Raw genomic sequence first — 23,128 nt, 5'->3', positions numbered from 1 at the left:
GTGTTTTCCGTGTCCCCTTGCTTGTGAGTCTCAGGCAACGGGAGCGCCTCTCCACCGGTTGCCCGCATGATCGCCTCTCCACCATAGTCCGCCAGTGCAGGGAATCTGGCGGTTACCGGCGCTATTTAAGAGGCGCACACTAGGCTTGCCAGGGACGCCGGGGACAGAGCTGCAGCTCGCGGGGACAGTACGGTGACTAAGCTGCCTAACAGGGACACTACGCTGACTATGCAGGGCTGCCACAGTTACTCTACGCTAGGCAGCTGTTAGGCTACGGTGACAATGTAGCTTAGCCTACACTGAAAACGTAGCGTAGCCTGCCGCCGTGAAACTACACAAGTACCATATGTTACTACACCCGTATAAAATGCACCATAACACTAGAAATATTGTTAAATACCTCTTGCATTGAACCCATTTTGATAACCATTATCATGTGTACCACTGTTACATCTTGGATTGCCACTATCTGTGCAAAGTAACAATGTATAGATACATTTGTATAAATATTGCTTTATACATGAAAAAAAGTATCTTTAATACTGAATCCATTCTGATAGTGACTGCGATGTTTCATCATAGATACACATTGTTTAATTGCCATTATTTGTGTGAAGCAACAATGTATAGTCATATTTGTATTAACATTGCCTTATATATGTATATGATTTATCAAGCCCCATTAAGGGAAGACTGTTCACACATACTTTTGTTAAAGCCATATACCCCCTTTTGTTCTACTGAAGCCCTATAAATAAGTAGCAATCAGCCTTATTTTCTGTTGCGAAAGTGTTATTACACTGATCCTTGAAAAGACTAGTGGTTTATTCTAACCTGTTCCTGGTGGGAACAGTCTATATATCAACTTTTTAAAGGACCTATTAACCTATTGAGTACTTAAATATACATTAGGGATTGACAGAGCCTTGTTCCCTTAAATGAGACTGGCCTTTTAAATTAACCCTCACTTAATTTGGTACCATCTAAATTATCCACAGAAACTGGACTTTCTGTTCTGCCTCTTCGTGTGTTTTTCACCATCGGAGGAGTAGGTATGTATATGTCTCAATATATATCACAGTTATACTGATATCAGTACATTCAGTAAGGCCGTCATACATTCATTGCCCATTGTTTCAGATATTGTGGGGCCGAATTACTGGACCGGGCCTAACACTGTGTCCAATAGGCGGACAACCCATTAGTCCCTCCTACATCTATTTGAATACCGCCCACCATTTTTAAGACCTAAAAAATCACTGTGGACGCTCCGTGATTACTCTGTCCTCACAAAGAGACTATCCTGGTATGTGAACCATTCTAATTTTATCTTAAACTGCCTCTAGCCTAAAAATGGTTTAAATATTACTAACGACATGATTCTCCCATAATCATCAGGTAATCATCTACCTGAAGTGAAAGCTACCACAGCCATTAGACCCCTAAAGAAAAACATACGTCAGTATGCTTATTTTGAAATAATTTTTTAGGTAGGTTCTTTTATAACCTCCTTTATGTATGTACAGACTACAAATTACATTCTGTTAAGTCAAAAAGGTCTTTTACCCCTCAGATATCTGAACCTTACCCTTGTGAGGGAGGTCATCACAACTTACGTATTATTGAAGCAAAACCAGCTGGTATAAACGCTGCCAAATTGCTTCGGGTACGTCTTATATTTACTTTCTTCTAAATTTTCTAAGTTTACTTCATGAAAACATGTCATATATAAAAGATTTGACAGAATATTATTCTACAGATTCTGAATTCAGCCCCTTCGAGGGAGGTATACACTGTTTACGCATATCTGAAGAAAAACACGCGGGTATTAGCGTTTTTATATCATCATGGTATGTTCTATTCATCCTCCATCTCATTTTCCATCTAGTGCTCTCCTTATTATATAACTTTCTATATCTCTGTGCTCGTCCTCTCAAGATATATTTATGTTTAAGGACCCACAAGTCCACTTTTTAAAAAAAAAGTTTTTAAACAAATATTAATTTTATTAATTGTATAGAATATGTATGTATTAAATGTGTTTATTTTTGTATATGAATTATCAGTATGTAATGTACCACCATTATCATTTTCACTATCTGCAGTACTAAACCCCTGATGAAGTCTTTTTAAAGACGAAACGCGTCGGGTTACTTGCTTTTCCGAAAAGGATACCATTCCCAGATGTGACTCTGAAAAGATTATTCAATAAAAAGCACACTGGTTTTATAAAGATTTGTACTGTTTTGTATTTTGCCTAACAATTGTTAGAATTTATATTCGGTGGTTGAAAGCGCTCTCTATACCTCTATTTCTCCCATTTTCTAACACCACCTCCCACTAACAGGGGGGGTCATAGAGTAGCGGCTTGTAACATTCTAAGGGCGCACGTGGGGTCATCCTTTTGTTATCTACCTCTATCTGTTAGAACCCTATAGTAGCTGCCCATTTTTGCTAAGATGCCACTCATAAGTGACCGATCAAAAAGATCTGCCAAAATTAAAAACATGTTTACAGAGGACGAGCACATTTATTCCATGGATGAAGAGGACTACTACAGTTTACTCAATTCAGCCGAGTCTGTGGCTACCAAAGAATTAAAAACCTGGTACGACATAGTTACCCTCGAGAAATATCTAGAGGTGAAACGTGTCCCCAGGGGATTAAGACTTACCAAAACTCCCAACATCGGTAATAATGAAGCAACATTCATTAAAAATTGGAATGATATCCTGGAAGAATGCTCCAGGAACCTTATAACACTTATAATCAACGTAAGAAAGAAAGAACTTTCCGGTCTGGAGGAGGAAATCGTTAAGATCGACAAAGCGGTCGAAAAATTTTCTAATAGTGAGGAATTTCAACGCGACTCGACGGATTTACACAATAAACTAGAGAGACTAGAAGACGAGATCCTCACTAGAAAACAAAAAAAGTTTTTACGCGATAAGAACGATTACCAAACAGGACAAATTCACAACTGGTCTAATGACAGTAAGAGAAGGAATGATCAGACCACACCCAGAGCACATTACCCTGAACGAAACTATATGGGTCCCAGACGTTTCCACAGATGGCAAAATGAAGATCGTTGGCAGAAACCTGTTTATAGAGATGACAACAAATATGAAATCAACTTCAGAAGATCCAGAGATGATAACAAATATGAAACCAACTACAGAAGACCTAGACGAGATCTGTCAGGCCCTAGGAGGAACGAATATAAAACACCTATGCATTACAACGAATCTCACCCTCGCAACAAATGGGTCGAACATAGGAATAGAGCCCCACAACATCGGGACCACTTCGAGACAAGACCCTATAGACAAAGATCCATTACACCTGAGAGATTTTCTCCGGTCCGTTTTTTAGGCAGGAAGAAAAGCTTGACTTTTTTGGAGAAGGAAGAAACCCTACGAGACATGCTAGATTCACCAAAAGGCACCAAAAGGACCCTAAATGGGGAAGAAGAAGAGGTTGCAGAGGGGGCGGAAAGAAGCCCAAAGAAGAGAAAATCATTTTTCCAGAACAAAAGACTGGAATCATCAACAATGCGGACAGGGAATTATGCGCAGCTCAGATAGCCGTTCTCGACAAGGGACTAAAATTTGCCCCAGACGGCCATGTCGATAAATTTGATTTATACATAGACCTCAACAAATATGTGAGGAATCTAACTTTACAGCGCCACTTTCTTAAAAACCCGCCCCATCCTAATGAAGATAAAGTCATCTCTAGGGTTAAGAACCCTTCCAAATACTACCCAGTAGAGTCGAAAGGCAGCCACATAGACATATTCTACAATCTAGTTTGCGAAGACTTTAAGAAGATCAAAATTTGGAATAAGGGTAACAGCAACCTCTCTTCTCAAGAAAAAACAGCAATTAAAGAACTAAAAAAGGATGAAAGTATAGTTATAAGGAACGCAGACAAAGGGGGGGCAGTGGTCATTCAGTCAGCCGACAATTACCTCAAAGAGGCGAAAAAATTGTTACACGACGAAATTACATACATCGAATTACAAGAGAACCCAACCTTGAAATATCAAGAAGAACTACTTGAACTACTACTTGATGCCAAAAGGAAGGCACACATAAACAAAGATGAATTTGACTACCTTTTTGTGAAGCACCCCAGGATACCCACGTTCTACCACATCCCGAAAGTCCACAAAGACAAAAAATCGCCACCAGGGAGACCGATTGTAGCGGGGATACAATCATTGAGTTCCAATTTATCCCACTTTATTGACACTTTACTACAACCTTATGTGTTAAAAAATGCCTCACATTTGAAAGACTCCACAACCCTGTTGAATAAATTACAACAGTTCCAATGGGAAGAAGAATACTGGTGGTTAACAGTTGATGTGCAAGCACTCTATTCCTCTATCCCACATGAAAAGGGAATAGAGGCGGTTAAATATACATTATCTAAATACCCAGATCGGTCACCAGAAGAAACCCTATTCATACTTAAAAGTATCGAATACATCCTCAAACGAAATTACTTTGAATTCAACAACACTTTCTACCTCCAAGTAAACGGCACGGCGATGGGGACCAAGTTTGCCCCATCGTATGCTAATCTGCTGATGGGCATGTGGGAGGAGAAACATATATATCAATCGTCACACAAAACCCACATTTTGTTCTACCAACGCTACATTGACGATTTGATTTTCATTTGGAAGGGTGATCTGGACAGCATCGAGGTATTTATGCTCGAGCTTCAGGTTAACGACTTCAATCTTAAGTTTACACACAAATGTAATCAAAAGAACATCGACTACTTGGATTTAGAACTCATTGGAAACCCAGGGACACCCGTCTCCACTAGGACTCATTTTAAAGATGTGGATTGCAATAGTTTCATTCCCTTTGACAGTTGCCACCACCCAAATTGGAAGAACAGCGTCCCTTATGCCCAGTTTGTTAGACTGAGACGGAATTGTAGTCATGTAGAAGACTACTTGTCTCAATCAGCACTGATGGCAGAACGTTTCATCGAAAAGGGTTATCACCCTCAGAAGATCGAGGAAGCAAAAACTAAAGCTCTAATCAAAAAAAGAGAAGACATTCTCCTTCCATCAGGACCAGTCAAACCCAATGAGACCATAGCCAGACGATCCTTTATTACTAAATACAATAAAGAAAATCATCAAATCAAAAAAATCTTAACCAAGCATTGGAACATTCTACTTAAAGACAGCATACTAGGTCCTCACCTACCTCCTAAACCTGATCTAATCTTCCGGCGAGCCTCCAACCTTAAGAGCATGGTAGCTCCTAGTCGACTCAAATCCGTTCCTGACAAAGACAGTGGCAGCAATACTAAAGGGTTCCTCACGAAAAGAACTATTTGTACTCCATGCCAAAAATGTATTTGCTGTAAACACATGGAGAAAAAAACATTTAATTGTAAGATTGATAAAAAACAATACACACTCAATCAACCCGTTACTTGCAACTCTGTCTACGTAATCTACAGGATCACGTGCAATTGTGGACTCGCCTATATAGGCAAAACCAAAAGGCAGATCAAAATAAGAATACAAGAACACATGCGAAACATAAAACATAAATTGGTGATACACAGTGTCCCCCGACACTACAAAGATAAACATGATTCGCAGGTCAACAACACCAATTTCACCTTCACCATACTGGAAGCCATCAGCCAGGATCCAAGAGGAGGTGACAGAGACCTAAGGTTGGCAAAACGAGAGACCTTCTGGATTTATACCCTGAACACGCTCCACCCCAATGGTCTTAATGAAAACGTTGACATTGTTTCATTTTTGGGATAATTATTCTCATTGATAATACCCATTTTGCCACTTTTTCTTTCCATTACATTTTTTATTCCATTACATTTCCATTATATTTCTATTATACTCTTATTCTTCCTGGTTCTTTATTCCTCATTTCTTTTACCCTAAATATACACATGGGTGAATGTATCACAGTGTTTTAACACTTCGAAAACGATATATAAGAAAAATTGTATTTGTAACTTTATTGTAAAAAATGGGTTCAATATATTATGTAAGGCAAACATAACACTATAACCCTCCTCTAAAATTCACATAACTTAATTGCACCTAATAATAGTGCAATGAGTTTGGCACACACTAAGGGGCACAGAGAGGTCTGGGACCACTCCAACACTATCTTGAATTAAAATTATTAAAATTGTAGTCACTAAGTGGGCACTCTCCATTTCGAATGACACACCCCTAAAGATCTTCAGCACCAAAAATAATTAAGACAGCACACCATTCAAATTGTATTCATGAATGAATGATCTTCATGATTCACCAACCTTATTCACTTAACCTTCCCCCATCGATAGACTATTTCCTATGCCGATGAGCTTGGCATTTAGTATAGACATTATTCCACAGTATCTCAATTTCTTATGTTTCCCTCATTTATTAGGGTGTTATATTTACCCCTAGAACATTACATAGGACCCCCACTCCATGAATTATACCTTAAATGCTTTAAAATCTAATCCCCACTAATATAATGCAGTGGTTACAATTTACCTCCAGCTATTGGAATCCCATGGGTTAAACGCACTGATAAACAGGATATGCGCTGACTGAGTTATGCGCTGACATCTATTCATTGACAGTTATGCGCTGACATTTATTCATTCTGCCTTCCCAACCATTATCCCTTATGGTGACACATCAATTAAACATTGTCACAATTAATTGTAGCCACATGTATAAGATCCCCACTCCATTAATAATAAATAGAAGCCGGTGTTCTTAAATGTATTCAGCGTCTAGTATATTTTTTCCCCACCTATTTAGTAATAAATGTCCAGATATTAGGATCCCATAGGGGAGCGCACTGATTATCGGTGAAAGCGCTGACAGGGTTAAGCACTGACACTTAGGAATTATTCAGCCCCCTCTCTGCACGCAGGTAGAACGCACATTTGTCAGACATTTAGTAATAAATGTCCAGATATTAGGATCCCATAGGGGAGCGCACTGATTATCGGTGAAAGCGCTGACAGGGTTAAGCACTGACACTTAGGAATTATTCAGCCCCCTCTCTGCACGCAGGTAGAACGCACATTTGTCAGACAACGCGCTGACACACATAGGATGACTATCCCTCTTCCTATGTGTTGCGCTGACACGCAAGTGGAGCGCATTAAAGCAGGAAGTATACACGGAACAGTCCCTCCCGGAAGTTAGCTCTGACCCGCAAGTGGAACGCACTCGGGCTAATTAGGTAAAGACAGGGCTTATATTACAGCCCCCACACCTCTAAATGTTTACATTAAATGGCTGTTGACACCAGCCACTATATACACTGTTGAGAAGTCCTCTGTCCTCTCCTAATAAGATCTTTTTCACGAAATATACTTCTTCCGACACACGGAAGTGATGTCACTACTTTTGGGCTTAAAAGGCAGCCTATGCAGCAGCTGTATTATCGGCAGACAGACCTTTGCAGCACTTCACGTTCTGACCAGGTAAGAGGAGGTGGTGTGTTGTTTGACCAAAGTCACCATAACACTAGAAATATTGTTAAATACCTCTTGCATTGAACCCATTTTGATAACCATTATCATGTGTACCACTGTTACATCTTGGATTGCCACTATCTGTGCAAAGTAACAATGTATAGATACATTTGTATAAATATTGCTTTATACATGAAAAAAAGTATCTTTAATACTGAATCCATTCTGATAGTGACTGCGATGTTTCATCATAGATACACATTGTTTAATTGCCATTATTTGTGTGAAGCAACAATGTATAGTCATATTTGTATTAACATTGCCTTATATATGTATATGATTTATCAAGCCCCATTAAGGGAAGACTGTTCACACATACTTTTGTTAAAGCCATATACCCCCTTTTGTTCTACTGAAGCCCTATAAATAAGTAGCAATCAGCCTTATTTTCTGTTGCGAAAGTGTTATTACACTGATCCTTGAAAAGACTAGTGGTTTATTCTAACCTGTTCCTGGTGGGAACAGTCTATATATCAACTTTTTAAAGGACCTATTAACCTATTGAGTACTTAAATATACATTAGGGATTGACAGAGCCTTGTTCCCTTAAATGAGACTGGCCTTTTAAATTAACCCTCACTTAATTTGGTACCATCTAAATTATCCACAGAAACTGGACTTTCTGTTCTGCCTCTTCGTGTGTTTTTCACCATCGGAGGAGTAGGTATGTATATGTCTCAATATATATCACAGTTATACTGATATCAGTACATTCAGTAAGGCCGTCATACATTCATTGCCCATTGTTTCAGATATTGTGGGGCCGAATTACTGGACCGGGCCTAACACTGTGTCCAATAGGCGGACAACCCATTAGTCCCTCCTACATCTATTTGAATACCGCCCACCATTTTTAAGACCTAAAAAATCACTGTGGACGCTCCGTGATTACTCTGTCCTCACAAAGAGACTATCCTGGTATGTGAACCATTCTAATTTTATCTTAAACTGCCTCTAGCCTAAAAAAGGTTTAAATATTACTAACGACATGATTCTCCCATAATCATCAGGTAATCATCTACCTGAAGTGAAAGCTACCACAGCCATTAGACCCCTAAAGAAAAACATACGTCAGTATGCTTATTTTGAAATAATTTTTTAGGTAGGTTCTTTTATAACCTCCTTTATGTATGTACAGACTACAAATTACATTCTGTTAAGTCAAAAAGGTCTTTTACCCCTCAGATATCTGAACCTTACCCTTGTGAGGGAGGTCATCACAACTTACGTATTATTGAAGCAAAACCAGCTGGTATAAACGCTGCCAAATTGCTTCGGGTACGTCTTATATTTACTTTCTTCTAAATTTTCTAAGTTTACTTCATGAAAACATGTCATATATAAAAGATTTGACAGAATATTATTCTACAGATTCTGAATTCAGCCCCTTCGAGGGAGGTATACACTGTTTACGCATATCTGAAGAAAAACACGCGGGTATTAGCGTTTTTATATCATCATGGTATGTTCTATTCATCCTCCATCTTATTTTCCATCTAGTGCTCTCCTTATTATATAACTTTCTATATCTCTGTGCTCGTCCTCTCAAGATATATTTATGTTTAAGGACCCACAAGTCCACTTTTTTAAAAAAAAGTTTTTAAACAAATATTAATTTTATTAATTGTATAGAATATGTATGTATTAAATGTGTTTATTTTTGTATATGAATTATCAGTATGTAATGTACCACCATTATCATTTTCACTATCTGCAGTACTAAACCCCTGATGAAGTCTTTTTAAAGACGAAACGCGTCGGGTTACTTGCTTTTCCGAAAAGGATACCATTCCCAGATGTGACTCTGAAAAGATTATTCAATAAAAAGCACACTGGTTTTATAAAGATTTGTACTGTTTTGTATTTTGCCTAACAATTGTTAGAATTTATATTCGGTGGTTGAAAGCGCTCTCTATACCTCTATTTCTCCCATTTTCTAACACCACCTCCCACTAACAGGGGGGGTCATAGAGTAGCGGCTTGTAACATTCTAAGGGCGCACGTGGGGTCATCCTTTTGTTAAAATGCAGTATTTATACAAGATGTTAATGAAAAAGGAATATGCAAACAATGCACAATGGGATCTTCTCCTTGGCAAATGGAAAAGCAATTTACCATCTCATGATCATGGATTTATTTATTTATTATTTATTAACAGTTACTTATACAGCGCATACATATTCTGCAGCACTTTACAGAGAACATTTGACCATTCACATCAGTCACATCAGTCCCTGCCCCAGTGAATCTTACAATCTATATTCCCTACCATATGTACACGCTCACAGACACAGTCATTCTAGGGTTCATTTTGTTATAAGCCAATTGACCTACCAGTATATTTTTGAATTGTGGGAGGAAACCAGAGTACCTGGAGTAAACCCACACAAGCACGGGGAGAATATACAAACTCTGCACAGTTAGGGCCATGGTGGGAATCAAACCCATGACCTCAGTGCTGTGAGGCAGTAATGCTTATTCCCTATGACAGGGGTTCCCAATCTTTTTCTAATCACGGCACCCTAGAGTATCAGAATTTTTCCATGGCACCCCTAGGCTCCAAAAAATATATATCAAATTAAATACAGTAGATTGTGTTTATATGTGCTTCTTAGGTTCAGTTATGTGGTAAAGGGCAGGGTTTGCTTTTGATTGTACACATTTTATGATTGGCAGCCACCAGCACTGGTTTTGTCCAGAAATAATTGATCATAAATAATTTGAATTGGTCCTGGACGACCAACCCGAGGCACCCCTGCAAGTGTCCCGAGGCACCCCAGGGAGCCTAGGCGCACAGTTCGGGAACCACTGCCCTATGAGATGATTGCCATTATCACTATGTACTATGGTGAATGTTATTTTACATAACCCATGGTGTTGAAATGCTAAACTACTATACTCCCCTTATCCATCCCCAATTCCCTTTCTGGCACAGGGCACTACAATGTCTTGTTACGGCACTGTGAATTTTCTATTACATATAGTCAAGTCTTCTTTTTTTTTTTTTTAAATATATTTATTCAGAGTCAACAATAAGACAATTACAAACTTGGGTGTGTTCTGGCACCAGTCATAAGAAAAGAAGCAAACATTTTCAAGTAACATCAACTTTACATATAGCCAGAGTTACAGCTGGGACATTGTTAACTCATCAGTTTTCTATTTAGGAGGGGGTGGGTATGTTGTTGGAATAAGGAGGGTTGAGGGGATGGGGAGGGGGGGGGGGAGGTATCAAAATAATGTACATTGTGTGAACATTCGTACTGCAATAAAGTTACACATTTGTTCATTCTAGACATTGTGCATGTCGATTGTTTTATAGATATCATCCCTCAATGGTTGCGTGCGACTGTTGATGAATGGGCCCCACACCCTGAGAAAGCGAGTGGGGGGTGTGTTTGTATGCCGAAGTATATCATATCGGTCATAGTATAGGTATTTCAGAAGTAGGGACTCTACCTCCATGATATTCGGGATGTGGGGTTTGATCCAGGCATTTAGGATTGCCTTTTTCGCCACCGTGACTACAAGAGTCAGGATGGGGATCAATTGAAGTTGGGGTGGGGTAAGAGCCCACTCATCAAAGTTTGCAAATAGGAGAGGCATTGGGTGTAATTGGACCTGTAGGCGGAAGTTGGAGTTGATAAAGTATATGAGTTTATACCAGAATCCCTTAATATATTTACAGTTCCAGAGGTTGTGCAGGTAGGTTGCCGTTTGATGCTTACACTTGGGACAAAGGCCTGTTTCATCTTGTACATAATGGCTTCTTTGCTGTTGGGTGATGTACGCTCTATGGAGCGTTTTAATGTGTACCTCTTGAAGGATTGAGGCCTTCAGTGTACGTATAGTACTGTGATAATATTTGTATAGGAGGGTATTATCATTTATCTGAGGGAGGTCTTGTGTCCATTTGTGTGTGATTTTTTCCCAGATTGGTTTTGCCGGTTTTTCAGCTAAGGCATTGTATAGGAGTTTAGTTTTGTATTTGTTGTTCTGGAATTTTATTACCATGCTGCACAACCCCTGATCTGTCGGGTTAGGGAGCTGTATTGTAGGAAGGGACTTTGCATAGTGTCTTAGTTGGTATAAAGCGAAGTAACTATCTGCGGGGAGCCCAAACCTGTTTTGTAGTGCCGAGGTTGCCAGTAGTTCTCCTCCAGGGTCGAATACCTGAGAGATGGCCTTTAGGCCTTTGTTTCGCAAGCGAAGGAATATGGAGCTGTCAACTCCTGGTGAGAACATCGGGTTTCCCCAAATGGGAAGCCAAGGCGATGAGCGAGGGTCATGGCCCTGAGCAGTAGAGATCGACCACCATGCTGTGTATATGTCTTTGAAGAGAATGTTGTTGTAAATTCGTGTGGGAATGTGTTTTTTGGGGGTATGCATAAGTGCTCCTGGGGAGAAGGGGGCGAACATGGCGCTGTCCACGTGGAAATCGGAGTAGACACTCCTTTCAAGTAACCATCCCATAGCAAATCTGCACAAGAGTGTTTTAGAGTATTGTTTTAAATTCGGGATGTTTAGCCCTCCCATAGATTTGGGGAGATGAAGCTTGTGCAGTGCTATTTTGGGCTTCTTGGCGTTCCAAAGGAAATTTGTTAGCAGAGAGTTTATTTTGAGGGTGTCTCCATTCTTCAATGAGATGGGGAGCATCTGCATAACATACATCAGCTTGGGCAGTATCATTGATTTTATAACCTCAGTCCTGCCCAGCATCGATAAAGGTAGGTCTTTCCACGTGGATAGTGACTTTGCTATGGATTGAATTATAGGGTCATAGTTTGCGGAATATAGTTGACTTGGTTTTACAGGGATGTGGATTCCTAAATATTTAATCTGTGTTTTTTTGGATTTTTATGTTACAAAGGTTTGTGTCGTCTGGGAAGGAAGGGGGGGTGCCTCTCAGGGTCATCAGTTCGGATTTGTGGATATTTATTTTGTACCCAGAAAAGGATCCAAATTGCTTAATAATGTGGTAGGCATTGGGCAGGGAGTGTTGTGGGGCAGTAAGAAACAGTAGCATATCATCTGCGAACAGAGATACTCGCAAGTCTACAGAGCCAATTTGAATTCCTTGGAATGTTGGGGTCTGTCTAAGGGCTATCGCCAGGGGTTCCAGGGCCAGGGCGAATAGGAGCGGAGACAGGGGGCAGCCCTGTCGAGTGCCTCTTAGTATTGGGAATGGTTCTGATAGGATTCCGTTGCAGGATATTCTGAAGGCTGAGCCACTATATAGTGTTTGTAGTAGGGAGATAAATTGTTCAGGGAATGAAAATTTGCGCAGGGTGGTGTAGAGGTGTTCCCAGTGGACCATGTCGAAGGCCTTCTCCGCATCCAGCTACAGTACCGCCAATGCGGGGCCCGACATGTCCCACTGGGAACATTGTAACACTGACAAGACTTTTCTGATGTTTGTCACGGGATTGCGTCCCATGACAAACCCGGTCTGGTCCCCGTGGACCAAACTGGGAAGTAGTGGTTTCAATCTGTCTGCCAGGATTTTTGTGAGAATTTTGTAGTCTAAGTCAAGTAATGAAATGGGTCTGTAGGATGCGGGGTCTGACAGGTCCCGACCTGGTTTAGGGAGGACTTTGATCGTCGCTGCGTTGAAGTATAGGGGGGCTTGATCATTGTGTAGTATAGAGTTATAGACTTTGACTAAGGGGAGGGCGATTTGGGGGGCTAAGAGTTTAAAATATTCTGAGGTCAGTCCGTCTGGGCCTGGGGATTTACCTGGTTTAAGGCCTGCTATGGCCTTTAAGACCTCGTCAATCGTGAAATCTGTGCATAAAGTTGAAGAGGTAGAGGGTGCCAAATGCGGGATAGGGAGGTGATTCCAGAATTGTACGGCTGCAAGATCGTCTGATGTAGGAGCAGCATATAAGGATGTGTAGAAGGCGTTTAGGGTCTGGGCAATTTGAGCATTAGTAGTAGTAAGTGAACCGTCTTGGCGTTTTAGGGGGTGAATCGTAGAGGGGGATTGATGACCTTTAAGGAGGTTGGAGAGTAATTTACTTGACTTATTGTCATATCTGTGGAATTTGGCATTGGCGGCAAAGGTGTATAGTGCCTCAGATTTGACAAATAGTCCCTCAAAGGTAGATTGGGCTTGGTTGTATTTTCGTTTTGATTCCGGGGATGGGGAGGATTTGAATTCAGTGAATGCATTTGTTAGGTCTGACTGGGCCTGGGCAAAGTCTAGGGCTATGGTTTTCTTTTGGTGGGATGTATGAGCTATTATGGCTCCTCTTATTACTGTTTTGGATGTCTGCCAGAATAGAGTTGGGTTGGAGTCCATTATGTCTTTATTGTGGTGGGCATAGTCTGCCCATGTTTTTTGCACAACGGCTTTTAGGGATTCTGAGGTTACTATGTTAGATGGGCATCTCCATGAAATAAAAGAGCTCTGTTCATGTGTCAGTCGGAAAGAGATCCATACTACAGCATGGTCTGATAAGCTTATAGGTTCTATGTGGGTCAGTAGAAGTTTTGGGAATAAATTGGTTGAGGCAAGGATGTAGTCAATTCTGGACAGCGTGCCTTGTGCGGCAGAGAGACACGTGTATTCTCTGTCAGTGGGGTGGAAAATGCGCCATAGATCTAATAGGTGGAGTTTAGTCGCTAGAGCTGGGACTCCCAGATTTGGCAATTTTCTGGTATTAGGGAACTGCCTGTCTAGGCCTGTGTGAGATATTAGGTTTAGGTCTCCACATAGTAGGATAGGGAGGTGCATATGTGGGGTTAGTATTTTCAATATATTTTGGAAGAAGGATTTGGTATATGTGTTTGGTGCATAGACGTTGAAAAGAATGTATTGTGTTTGTGCGATCATTAGGCGTGTGAGGGTATATCTACCATCTGGATCGGAATAGAGTGTGACAGCCGTCAGTGGTGTGCGTCTCCTGCTCAGGACCACGACTCCTCGGGCCTTTGAGTTGTACGAGGCGGATGATAGCACCTGCCACTGGAGAATATTGAGTTTGGCAACCTCCGCTGGCATCAGGTGGGTCTCCTGTAAACAGACAATCTAAGTTAAGCTTGTTTAAATACATTAGCACTTTTTAACGTTTTTGTGGGGAGTTGATACCGCCCACATTCCAACTACCAAGAGTTAATGTCGACATTTAAGTAATAGGGGGATAGAAGGGTGTGTACACATTTCTAGAAAACAGGAATTTTGTTCCATATATATTAATATTGCAGCATTGATACCTTTTAGGGAGAAGGGTGGTAGGAGGGAGGGGGAGGGGGATAGAGTCACAAATTATAGATAGACTTCCATATAGGAGTATCAAAATTACAACAACCACCGATATTATATTCATCGGTGTTATGACGGTGCTCCTTAGAACCGAGGAGCCCAAATTATAACATAACAGGTAACAGAACCTTTTGTATCGCCCGCCAGGCGTTTTAGTTAAACCAGAGAAAAGGAAGGGGGGGGGGGGGTAGGGAGGGTAGAATATTACGAAACAGGGGGGTAATACGGGTGATGTAGACATAGATCCAATATAATCTACTTTAAGGTAACTATCGTTAATGACTGAGGTAATACTATTGCTGTATAACACTTATTAACTATAACATATGCAGATAAGAACTTGTTATCTAGCTCATATTCAGGAGGCGTGTGTCCATACTGATCCATAACTTGTAACATCAGGAACTTTGTGGTCATATAAAGGCAGTGTGGTTGTGTCCTGAGGGAGGCAGGTAGAGGCGAACGAAGACTTTTCTGTAGCAGAACTTTGGTAGCATTCTGACTGTGGATAATGTCCAGTGGAGATGGGTGTAAGGTACCCATGGGTGGGGGAAGGGGGGGGTTTGTGAGATTTGGAAGCAGATGAGATGTAGATGATAAGTGGATGAGAGAGGTGAGGTGAGGGTGGTGCCTCTCCGTTAGTTGGGGTCTGCTGCCCAGTCAGTTTGGTCTGCTTGCTGTGGGGCTGGGGGCGTCGCCTCCCGGAGGTAAGCTTCTGCGTCTAAGTGCGATAGAAAATCTTTATATGAGTTGCCATCAAAGATTCGCAGTCGCGCAGGGTATATCATTGCGAATTTCACCCCATCACGGATAAGCTTTGAGCAGGTCGGGGCAAAGTCTTTCCCCGCTTGAGAGAGTTCAGCCGAATAATCTTGGAACACTAATATCTTGTGTCCCTGCCAGGAGATGTCTCGCACCTTGCGGGAGGATGTCCAGATAAGTTCCTTGTGCAGGAAGTTCAAAGTTTTAAAAATCACGGCGCGGGGTCTGGCGCCCTCCTGTGGCCGTAGTGTTCCCAATCTGTGTGCACGTTCTATAATCAGATCATTACATCTGTCAGTAATGTGGAGTAATTCTGGCAGTGTAAATTTAATAAAGTCAAACAGCTCTTGCCCCTTCACTGATTCCGGTAAGCCTATCAGGCGCAGATTACATCTTCTCGACCTGTTTTCCAGGTCTTGCACTTTGTTGTGAAGGTGGTCTATTTCTTTATTTGCAGATTGCAGGGAGGATTTTAGGTCAGCTATGTCAGCGAAATTAGCTCCCACCGTTTGCTCTGTGGATTGGAGTCTGTGGTGTAGCTGGTCTATTCTCCTGCCCAGGGTATCAGTCTGTGCTTGCAGCAGTGGGCCTATGGCAGTTCTGATGGCGTCAATCATATCCCCATAGGTGACTGGGGCGTCTGGGGAGGGTAATTGCTGCAGCGATTGCGGGTACTCACTGTGCGGCGCCCCCAGGTCCCCTTGCGGGGCCTCATGCAGGGGGGAAGTGGAACCCCTGGAGTTGGATGGTGAGGAGGACGGTGCTGCGTGGCGGGAGACGGCGTCCGGCGCCATCTTGGGACCAGGAGTCTTGGTCTCTCTGTCTCTCTTGCGTCCTTGGGTGATCGGCATTGCGCTAAAGTAGCGCTTCATGCAGCGGTGGGGGGTTGTAGGAGGAATGGGGATGGTAGCTGGCGGGCTTTGCGGAGGCTGGGAGCCGTTAAAACAGGTGTTTGGGCTCCCGGTTATCGGAGCTCTGTTCCCCTGCTACTGCTGCATCAGGGGGCGGAACCGGAAGTTAGTCAAGTCTTCTTACTGGTACCCATTGGTGTGCTGGGGAAATCCCCCTGCTTGTTTCATTTTGTACATGTACTGCTTCTGTAGTAGCCAGTACCTCCCCATCCTTTGACCTCGCTGCACCTCACTGATATCTACACATGATTAACTTATGCCATGAGTGCACATCATCACCGTGCCTTGGTTTTGTCTCTGGCCACAACCTGCAATGGGGGTAAGCATAGGGCGGCCACTCAGAAGAAAGTATGCCTTAAAAAAGTTAAACATTAATGCTAAGAGGGAACATTGTATCATGAAAAGTGTTTGGGGGTCACCCTTTTCTACCATATGGGATCCTAGAACCCACATTGAATATAAGTAATAGAAAGAAGTTTAAAACTTTATGTTGGGCTTCAACCTTACACATCTATTTCTGAGCTAGCTTGCTTCCAGGAGACTCCCTGTTTGAGAACTTTAGCTTAGACCTATAGAATACAGCATTTGCTTTGGCTGATATATTCTAAAGGTTCTCAATGACAACCCTGATAGTGGACAAGCAGCAGGGGACTGGTCAATCTTCATGTTTGAAAGCAAGTCTGCAATAAGTAGAGGCAGCTGAGGAGGATGCACTGATTTATCGCTTACAATACCCAATCCCTGCTGTTCCGGAAACATTAGTGCAAGACACTGCCAGAATCTCCTCTACAACGCATCCAGAGGTTTACACATGGAACCTCAGATGCCCTCCTCTCTTAAGCAGCCCATGCGTACTATTTGTTCTCTTTTGCATGGATATCACCCATATCAACCTGAATTGGGACTTATTTTCCATGCACAACACATTTTTCAGTAGGTTAAGATGAAAAGGGTTATTACTAATATAATGCAATTCCACATCCTCTGCCAAGTTGGAAGCAAGACACAATGGGGGAAATTTACTAAAGGAAATTTGTAAAAAAAAATAGATGTATTTGTATCCAGAAATACACTTATTTTTGACATTTACTATCCCGAAAATACGGCAATTCGTAGTCGTATTGATGTGCTATCAATACGACTACGAATTGCCGTATTTTCGGGATAGTAAATGTCAAAAATTGATATATTTGTCATTTTCAAATTTCAAGAATGCTTCATCCGTGAGAATCTCAAGAAAATGTCATACATTTCTAATGAAGCATTGCCAAACCCAATTATAGTGTATGGCAAATTAATATATATATATATATTTTTCGTTGGCCAACTATATTTAGAAAAATTAATGAGCAAGGTACAGTATAGGCAGGGTGGTAGAGACAAGGGCGTAACTACCATAGGTTCAGGGAGTGCAGCTGCTATGGGGCCCAGAGCTGAGGGGGGCACACTTTGCCTGTCAAAGTATGATATGCTGTATACATTTTTCAGCATAAGGTGATAAATAGGGGCCCTTACAAAATTTTGCTATGGGGCCCACATGTATCTAGTTACGCCACTGGGTAGAGAGATTGACCGGAGTAATGCAAGGGGTGTGGCCTATCCAATATCCCCCTGTTAAAGTGAGGCTGGCATATTTACAGTGTGTACTAACACTACTACTCCTCCAATTACACATGGATACAGGGGTTAAAGTGTGTGTGTGTGTGTGGGGGGGGGGTTTGGAACTGAGTTCCACCTCTTTCACAGCCCTTAATAGTTAATTCCAACAGAAAAGCCTTTCCCAGCAGGTTCTTCCTCTGGCCCAGTGTATGTGATGTCATGCCATCACCGTTGCTCAAGTGAAGAAGGGCCACTAAGAGGAGCATGTTCTGTGACAGGGTGAGAGGGGGCTGGAGCCGAGGTACACAGAGGTGGGGAAGCTGCTGGAGGGACACTGGGCAGGGAGCTTCTGAGAGACATGGACAGTGAGCTGCTGGAGTGACAGAGATAGATGTGTATAAGCAGCACAACTGTGGACATTATGGGCGAAATTTACTAATATGAAAAACCTAGTTTTTCGTATTAGTATTTTCCCTACGACTGCATACGACTGTTTCAGTCGTATGCAAAGTCGTGTTCCGGAGTGTCATTTACAAAGCAGTCATATACGACTGCTTTGTAACCCTCCGATGTCATATTCATTCGTATTAGCTGGACATATATACGGCCGCTAATACGAATTTTTCTAGCAGTCCTGATGAGTAGGATTTCCTTCCACAGGTCCACCATGGATTTTCTTCAGACAGGACGCCGACACCGGAGCCGCCAACACCGGAGCCGCCATCACCGGAGCCGCCGACACCGGAGCCGCCGACACCGGAGCCAGCGACCTACCGACGGGATCAAGATAGGTAAGTATCAGTGTGTGTGTGATGTGTGTATTAAACTTTTATTTAAAATTTGTGTCAGTGTGTTTTGTGTACTATTTTTTTAACTGTGGAACTACAAGTGCCAGCGGGCCCTTTAATGCCCAGCAGGCTGGGACTTGTGGTTCTCCAAGTCCCAGCTTGCTGGGGAGGCTTGCTGGCACTTGTAGTGCCACAGTAAAAAACAATAGTTTCATCTTTTTTTTACACTTGAATCAGCCCGATGCCCACCACCCAGGGGCATCGGGGACAGTACCAGGCTTCAGCCTGGTCAGGTAAGTCCTGGAGGGGGGGACCCCTTCATTGGGCCCCTGGCCAGGCTGACTGGTCGGTAGGGATGAATGCTTTGGCCGGGGGGACTTGTATAAAAAGTCTCCCCCCGGCTGTGGCATTACCCTGCTGGCTGGTTTTGCCTGGGGCTGGTTCTTAAAATCTGGGGGACCCCTACTATTTTTGTCCTCCGTATTTTGGGAACCAGCCCCAGAGCAGGAGCCTGGGGCTGGTTGTTAAAAATCGGGGAACCCCTATTTGTCGGGTTCCCTGATTTTTAATTACCGGCTCCAGGCTCTGTCAGCCTGGTGCTGGTTTCGGCTGTGGGGGGGACCCCACGCCGTTTTTTTATTTATTTATGTTATTTTATTTATTTTTACACCGCAGCCTGCACGGATCTGACTGATCCGTGCAGGCTAAAACGAGAATACGACAGGAAAATGGTGTTCTATTTTTCTGCCGTATTTTCGTGGACAAAAGCAGCCGTATTTTCTATACGGCTGCTTAGTAAATCAGGAACCACCATTCTTTTGAATGGTGATTTCTGTCGTATCCTAACGATGGTGTAGACATTCGTATTTGTAAATACAAATACGAATGTTCCATCCCTAGGACTACGAATTGTTGTATTTTGAGGATAGAAAATCCCGAAAATACAAATTCGTAAAAAAAAGGTGTATTTCTCCCTACGAATATACCTTTTTTCTACGAATCCATATTAGTAAATGTCCCCCTATGTGTATAAGGGGCACTACTGTGTGATTTTCTATAAATCAAGGGCACTACAGGCGGTGTAATCTGTATAAGGTTATGCTATTATGTTGTAATTTTAATTGGAGTTACTGTTGTGTGACCACACACCTTCCTTGTGGGATCATTATCCCTTTATGGGGGGTAGGGCACAAATTCCCTGGCACTGGTCTAGGCTCATTCTAATGAGGGGGGAGGGGGGGTTAGGGCAGGGGTCAGTGTTATGGTAAAGGAGTTCCACCACCTCTCCAGGACCACTTTAAGCCATGCCTGGATACCTCCAAGCCTATTTAAGCTATATATCTCCTTACTTTATCTGGTCTTGTCCACATTGCACACATTGAACTCAGAATATATATCTTTTAAAAATGTATTGTATTATGAGCACTAGCATTCTTAATTTAAAAACGGAATTTTATATTTTGAAATTGGCGCCGCAAACCTGCTTTGCAGATCTCAGTAGGATGTTATCAATGCAGGAAGAGGACACGGCTGCTCAGTAGCCTCTCTTGTCCCCAATACAGATAAGAACACAACAGTATGTAGGCTAGAGAAAGGGTCTGGGCAGTGTGCGGACCTGAGCCTGGGTAAATAGTAGCAGCTACCCCCTTTTGGGGGACCACTGTATATGGCTGATAAAGATCATAGATTATTAGCAGATGTGTAGATGCAGAGATGCATAAACAAATATTCCAAGCTATATCCCTTTAGTGATCATGTGACCAGTCCTCCAGGTGTAATATTGGGCTTAACCCCAAGAGTAACAATGTATTGTTGGGTACACACCAGGATGACAAGGGTCCGATCCCCTCAATCTAGTGATTGGGCCCTTTTCTGTCCTGGTGTGGACCGATACTGATCCAATGCGCGGTCCTGCGGGTTGGTCGGTCTTTATTTAGATCCTACCTGCAGCAGGTAGGATCTGGAAATTACCATACTCCCGGGTACGGGTCGCCATCGGATCGGACCCGCTCACGGTGCACATTGTGAGCGGGTCGTGCCCCCCGCGTCATCGTGAGCGGGTCGGAAGAAACACTGACAACCCGCTCACTATGTGCATCGTGAGCGGGTCGTCCTGGTGTGTACCCCGCATCAGTCTTCTTGAGTTAAAATAGAACCTCTAGCCACAATGTTAGGCAAATTTCCTTGTGAGGTGTAAATGAATACTTCCGTCTGTCCAAGAAAAGATAAAAGAGCATCATTGCCCAGTTCTGTTACTTAAACCTTTGAGTGCCAACATCTCTGTGAGAGATGCCTAAAATATCTGCTAAAAATGCCAGCGGCGCTCACATTTGTTATATAAATCCAAATAAAAACTGTGTATAAAGATTATATTTCCTCTATAAGGTAAACATTACGGGGGAAATTTACTAAAATATGTAAAAAATAGGTGTATTTGTATCCAGAAATACACTTATTTTTGACATTTACTATCCCGAAAATACGGCAATTCGTATTCGTATTGATAGCACATCAATACGAATACAAATTGCCGTATTTTCGGGATAGTAAATGTAAAAAATAAGTGTATTTCTGGATACAAATACACCTATTTTTTTACAAATTTCCTTTAGTAAATTTCCCCCTACAGGTCATTATGATGAATACAAAGGTTTGCTTGTGAATCTTCACACCTATTTCGACAAATTCACTTGGCACTCAAAGGGTTAAATAATGAATTTTTATAAGACACTATAATGACAGTACATACATATACAGGATACAAAGTGGTGTATGTTTTGCCAATATTTGCATTTTATATTAAGCAATATTATTAATTTTATGTTATTACCAAAGCAAATATGATTAAGTAATAAGAACCTGTATGAAACTTCATCAACATAATCTTTACACTTGTAATTTACATAAAAACTTACAGTAATGGCATGTGTTTCATCATCGCAGTACATTGTTGATATTGTCATCGATTCTGGTTGACAGTTGTGGAAATTTACTAAGATGTGTATTCTACTTCACATGTGATGTTGCTATGTTCAACCAATCAGATCCTGTCTACTATCTACTAGAGGGTGCTAAATAAATAACAAGTAGATTCTAATTGATTGCCCATAGCAACAACACTTGTGAATTAGAACACACATCTTAGTAAATTTCCCCACTGGATCCTGATTACTGGTAAGCATATTTTCTAGTTCATTTTTTCTTTAGGTTTGAAGTCTCATAATCTGCTTTTATTAAGCCTTCATTCCTGCGTGTCTGTACTGCACTGTATATTACACATCGATACCACTGTAAGGCTGGAAGCAGTAGCAGTAAATGATCTTGTTGGAGGCACACCTGTAATTGTACAGGTGAGGACAGGGTGTCACGTGACCAGGAGAGGGCTCTGATTTGTATTATGCAATGTCCGTCTCTGATTGAACACATGCATACTGTAGTTTTACAGTGGCGGGTGCACATTACTAGCGCTTTATGACTCATTTATTACACACCTACCAAATGAATGCAGGAAGGTTAACCATAGTGTGTGTAAAACATTCCACAGTATCACTGGTCCTGGGGGTTTCACTGTATGAGAAATGTGACTGATATAGTGGTCTGGAAGATAATTTAATATGTTATCCATGATTCACGCTTAAATAAATGAATGGAAACTTTGTGGCACATGTATTAAGCACTGAGTAGTGACAAAGTAGACAGAAACAAACTGCCAACCAATCAGCACGGAACTGTAATTTTTCAAACACATTGGATGCACTAAAGTGAAAATGCATTTTCATATGCAGTAAAGCCTCTCCGCCGGGACACCGCTGCATAGGGAATTGCCAGTAAAAGCTAGCGATATCCTATAGAAGCCCACAGCGCTGTGGGAGGGATCTGTCACCAATCATTCCCAGGATGCCCCGCGTCCCGCGCCGTCACTCTGTGCGTGCGCATAGGGAGGGTCTCAGACCTGGAAGTCCAGCACCGAAGCTGCATCGCAAAGGACAACTCTTATAGCAAGAGCTGTCCTTTATGTTAATAATGGCATATGTTAGTGCATATGTGATTATTATGAATGCAGTACGCGGCAATGTACAGCAAAGTGGGGTGGCGGATGTTAGTGCATCCCCCCACAGCCTGTAACATGGAGTGCTGCTGAGAGGGAGGCAGGTACTCTTTACCAGGGCCTGTTGCAGGGAGTGAGAGAGTACTGACTGCCGCTGCAGCATTCCTTCTCTCTATCCCAGCACACGCTGCTCAGTGCTCTGTGC

The 23,128-nt window shown here is 42.0% G+C and overlaps 1 protein-coding gene and 3 long non-coding RNA genes across 12 annotated transcripts in view; all 4 read left to right on the top strand.

Moving 5' to 3' along the window:
- LOC146080282 (carbonic anhydrase 13-like) overlaps positions 1-23,128 on the top strand; it is a 100,441-nt gene that overhangs the window by 28,376 nt on the left and 48,937 nt on the right. The gene's annotated exons all lie outside the window — the stretch shown is intronic.
- LOC146079472 (uncharacterized) lies at positions 978-1,454 on the top strand. The gene is made up of 3 exons (XR_014474549.1): positions 978-1,052; positions 1,141-1,306; positions 1,399-1,454. It is a non-coding gene; the product is annotated as an uncharacterized LOC146079472 (long non-coding RNA).
- On the top strand, positions 1,584-2,170 carry LOC146079471 (uncharacterized). The gene is made up of 3 exons (XR_014474548.1): positions 1,584-1,666; positions 1,760-1,850; positions 2,106-2,170. It is a non-coding gene; the product is annotated as an uncharacterized LOC146079471 (long non-coding RNA).
- Positions 8,747-9,333, top strand: LOC146079470 (uncharacterized). Its single transcript, XR_014474547.1, has 3 exons — positions 8,747-8,829; positions 8,923-9,013; positions 9,269-9,333. It is a non-coding gene; the product is annotated as an uncharacterized LOC146079470 (long non-coding RNA).

The sequence above is a fragment of the Crinia signifera genome, chromosome 5, assembly GCF_055691185.1.
Source record: "Crinia signifera chromosome 5, ASM5569118v1, whole genome shotgun sequence".
NCBI classification, from domain to species: Eukaryota; Metazoa; Chordata; class Amphibia; order Anura; family Myobatrachidae; genus Crinia; species Crinia signifera.
The sequence above is the reverse complement of the archived record's forward strand: the minus strand, read 5'-3'. Positions and strand labels throughout refer to the sequence as shown.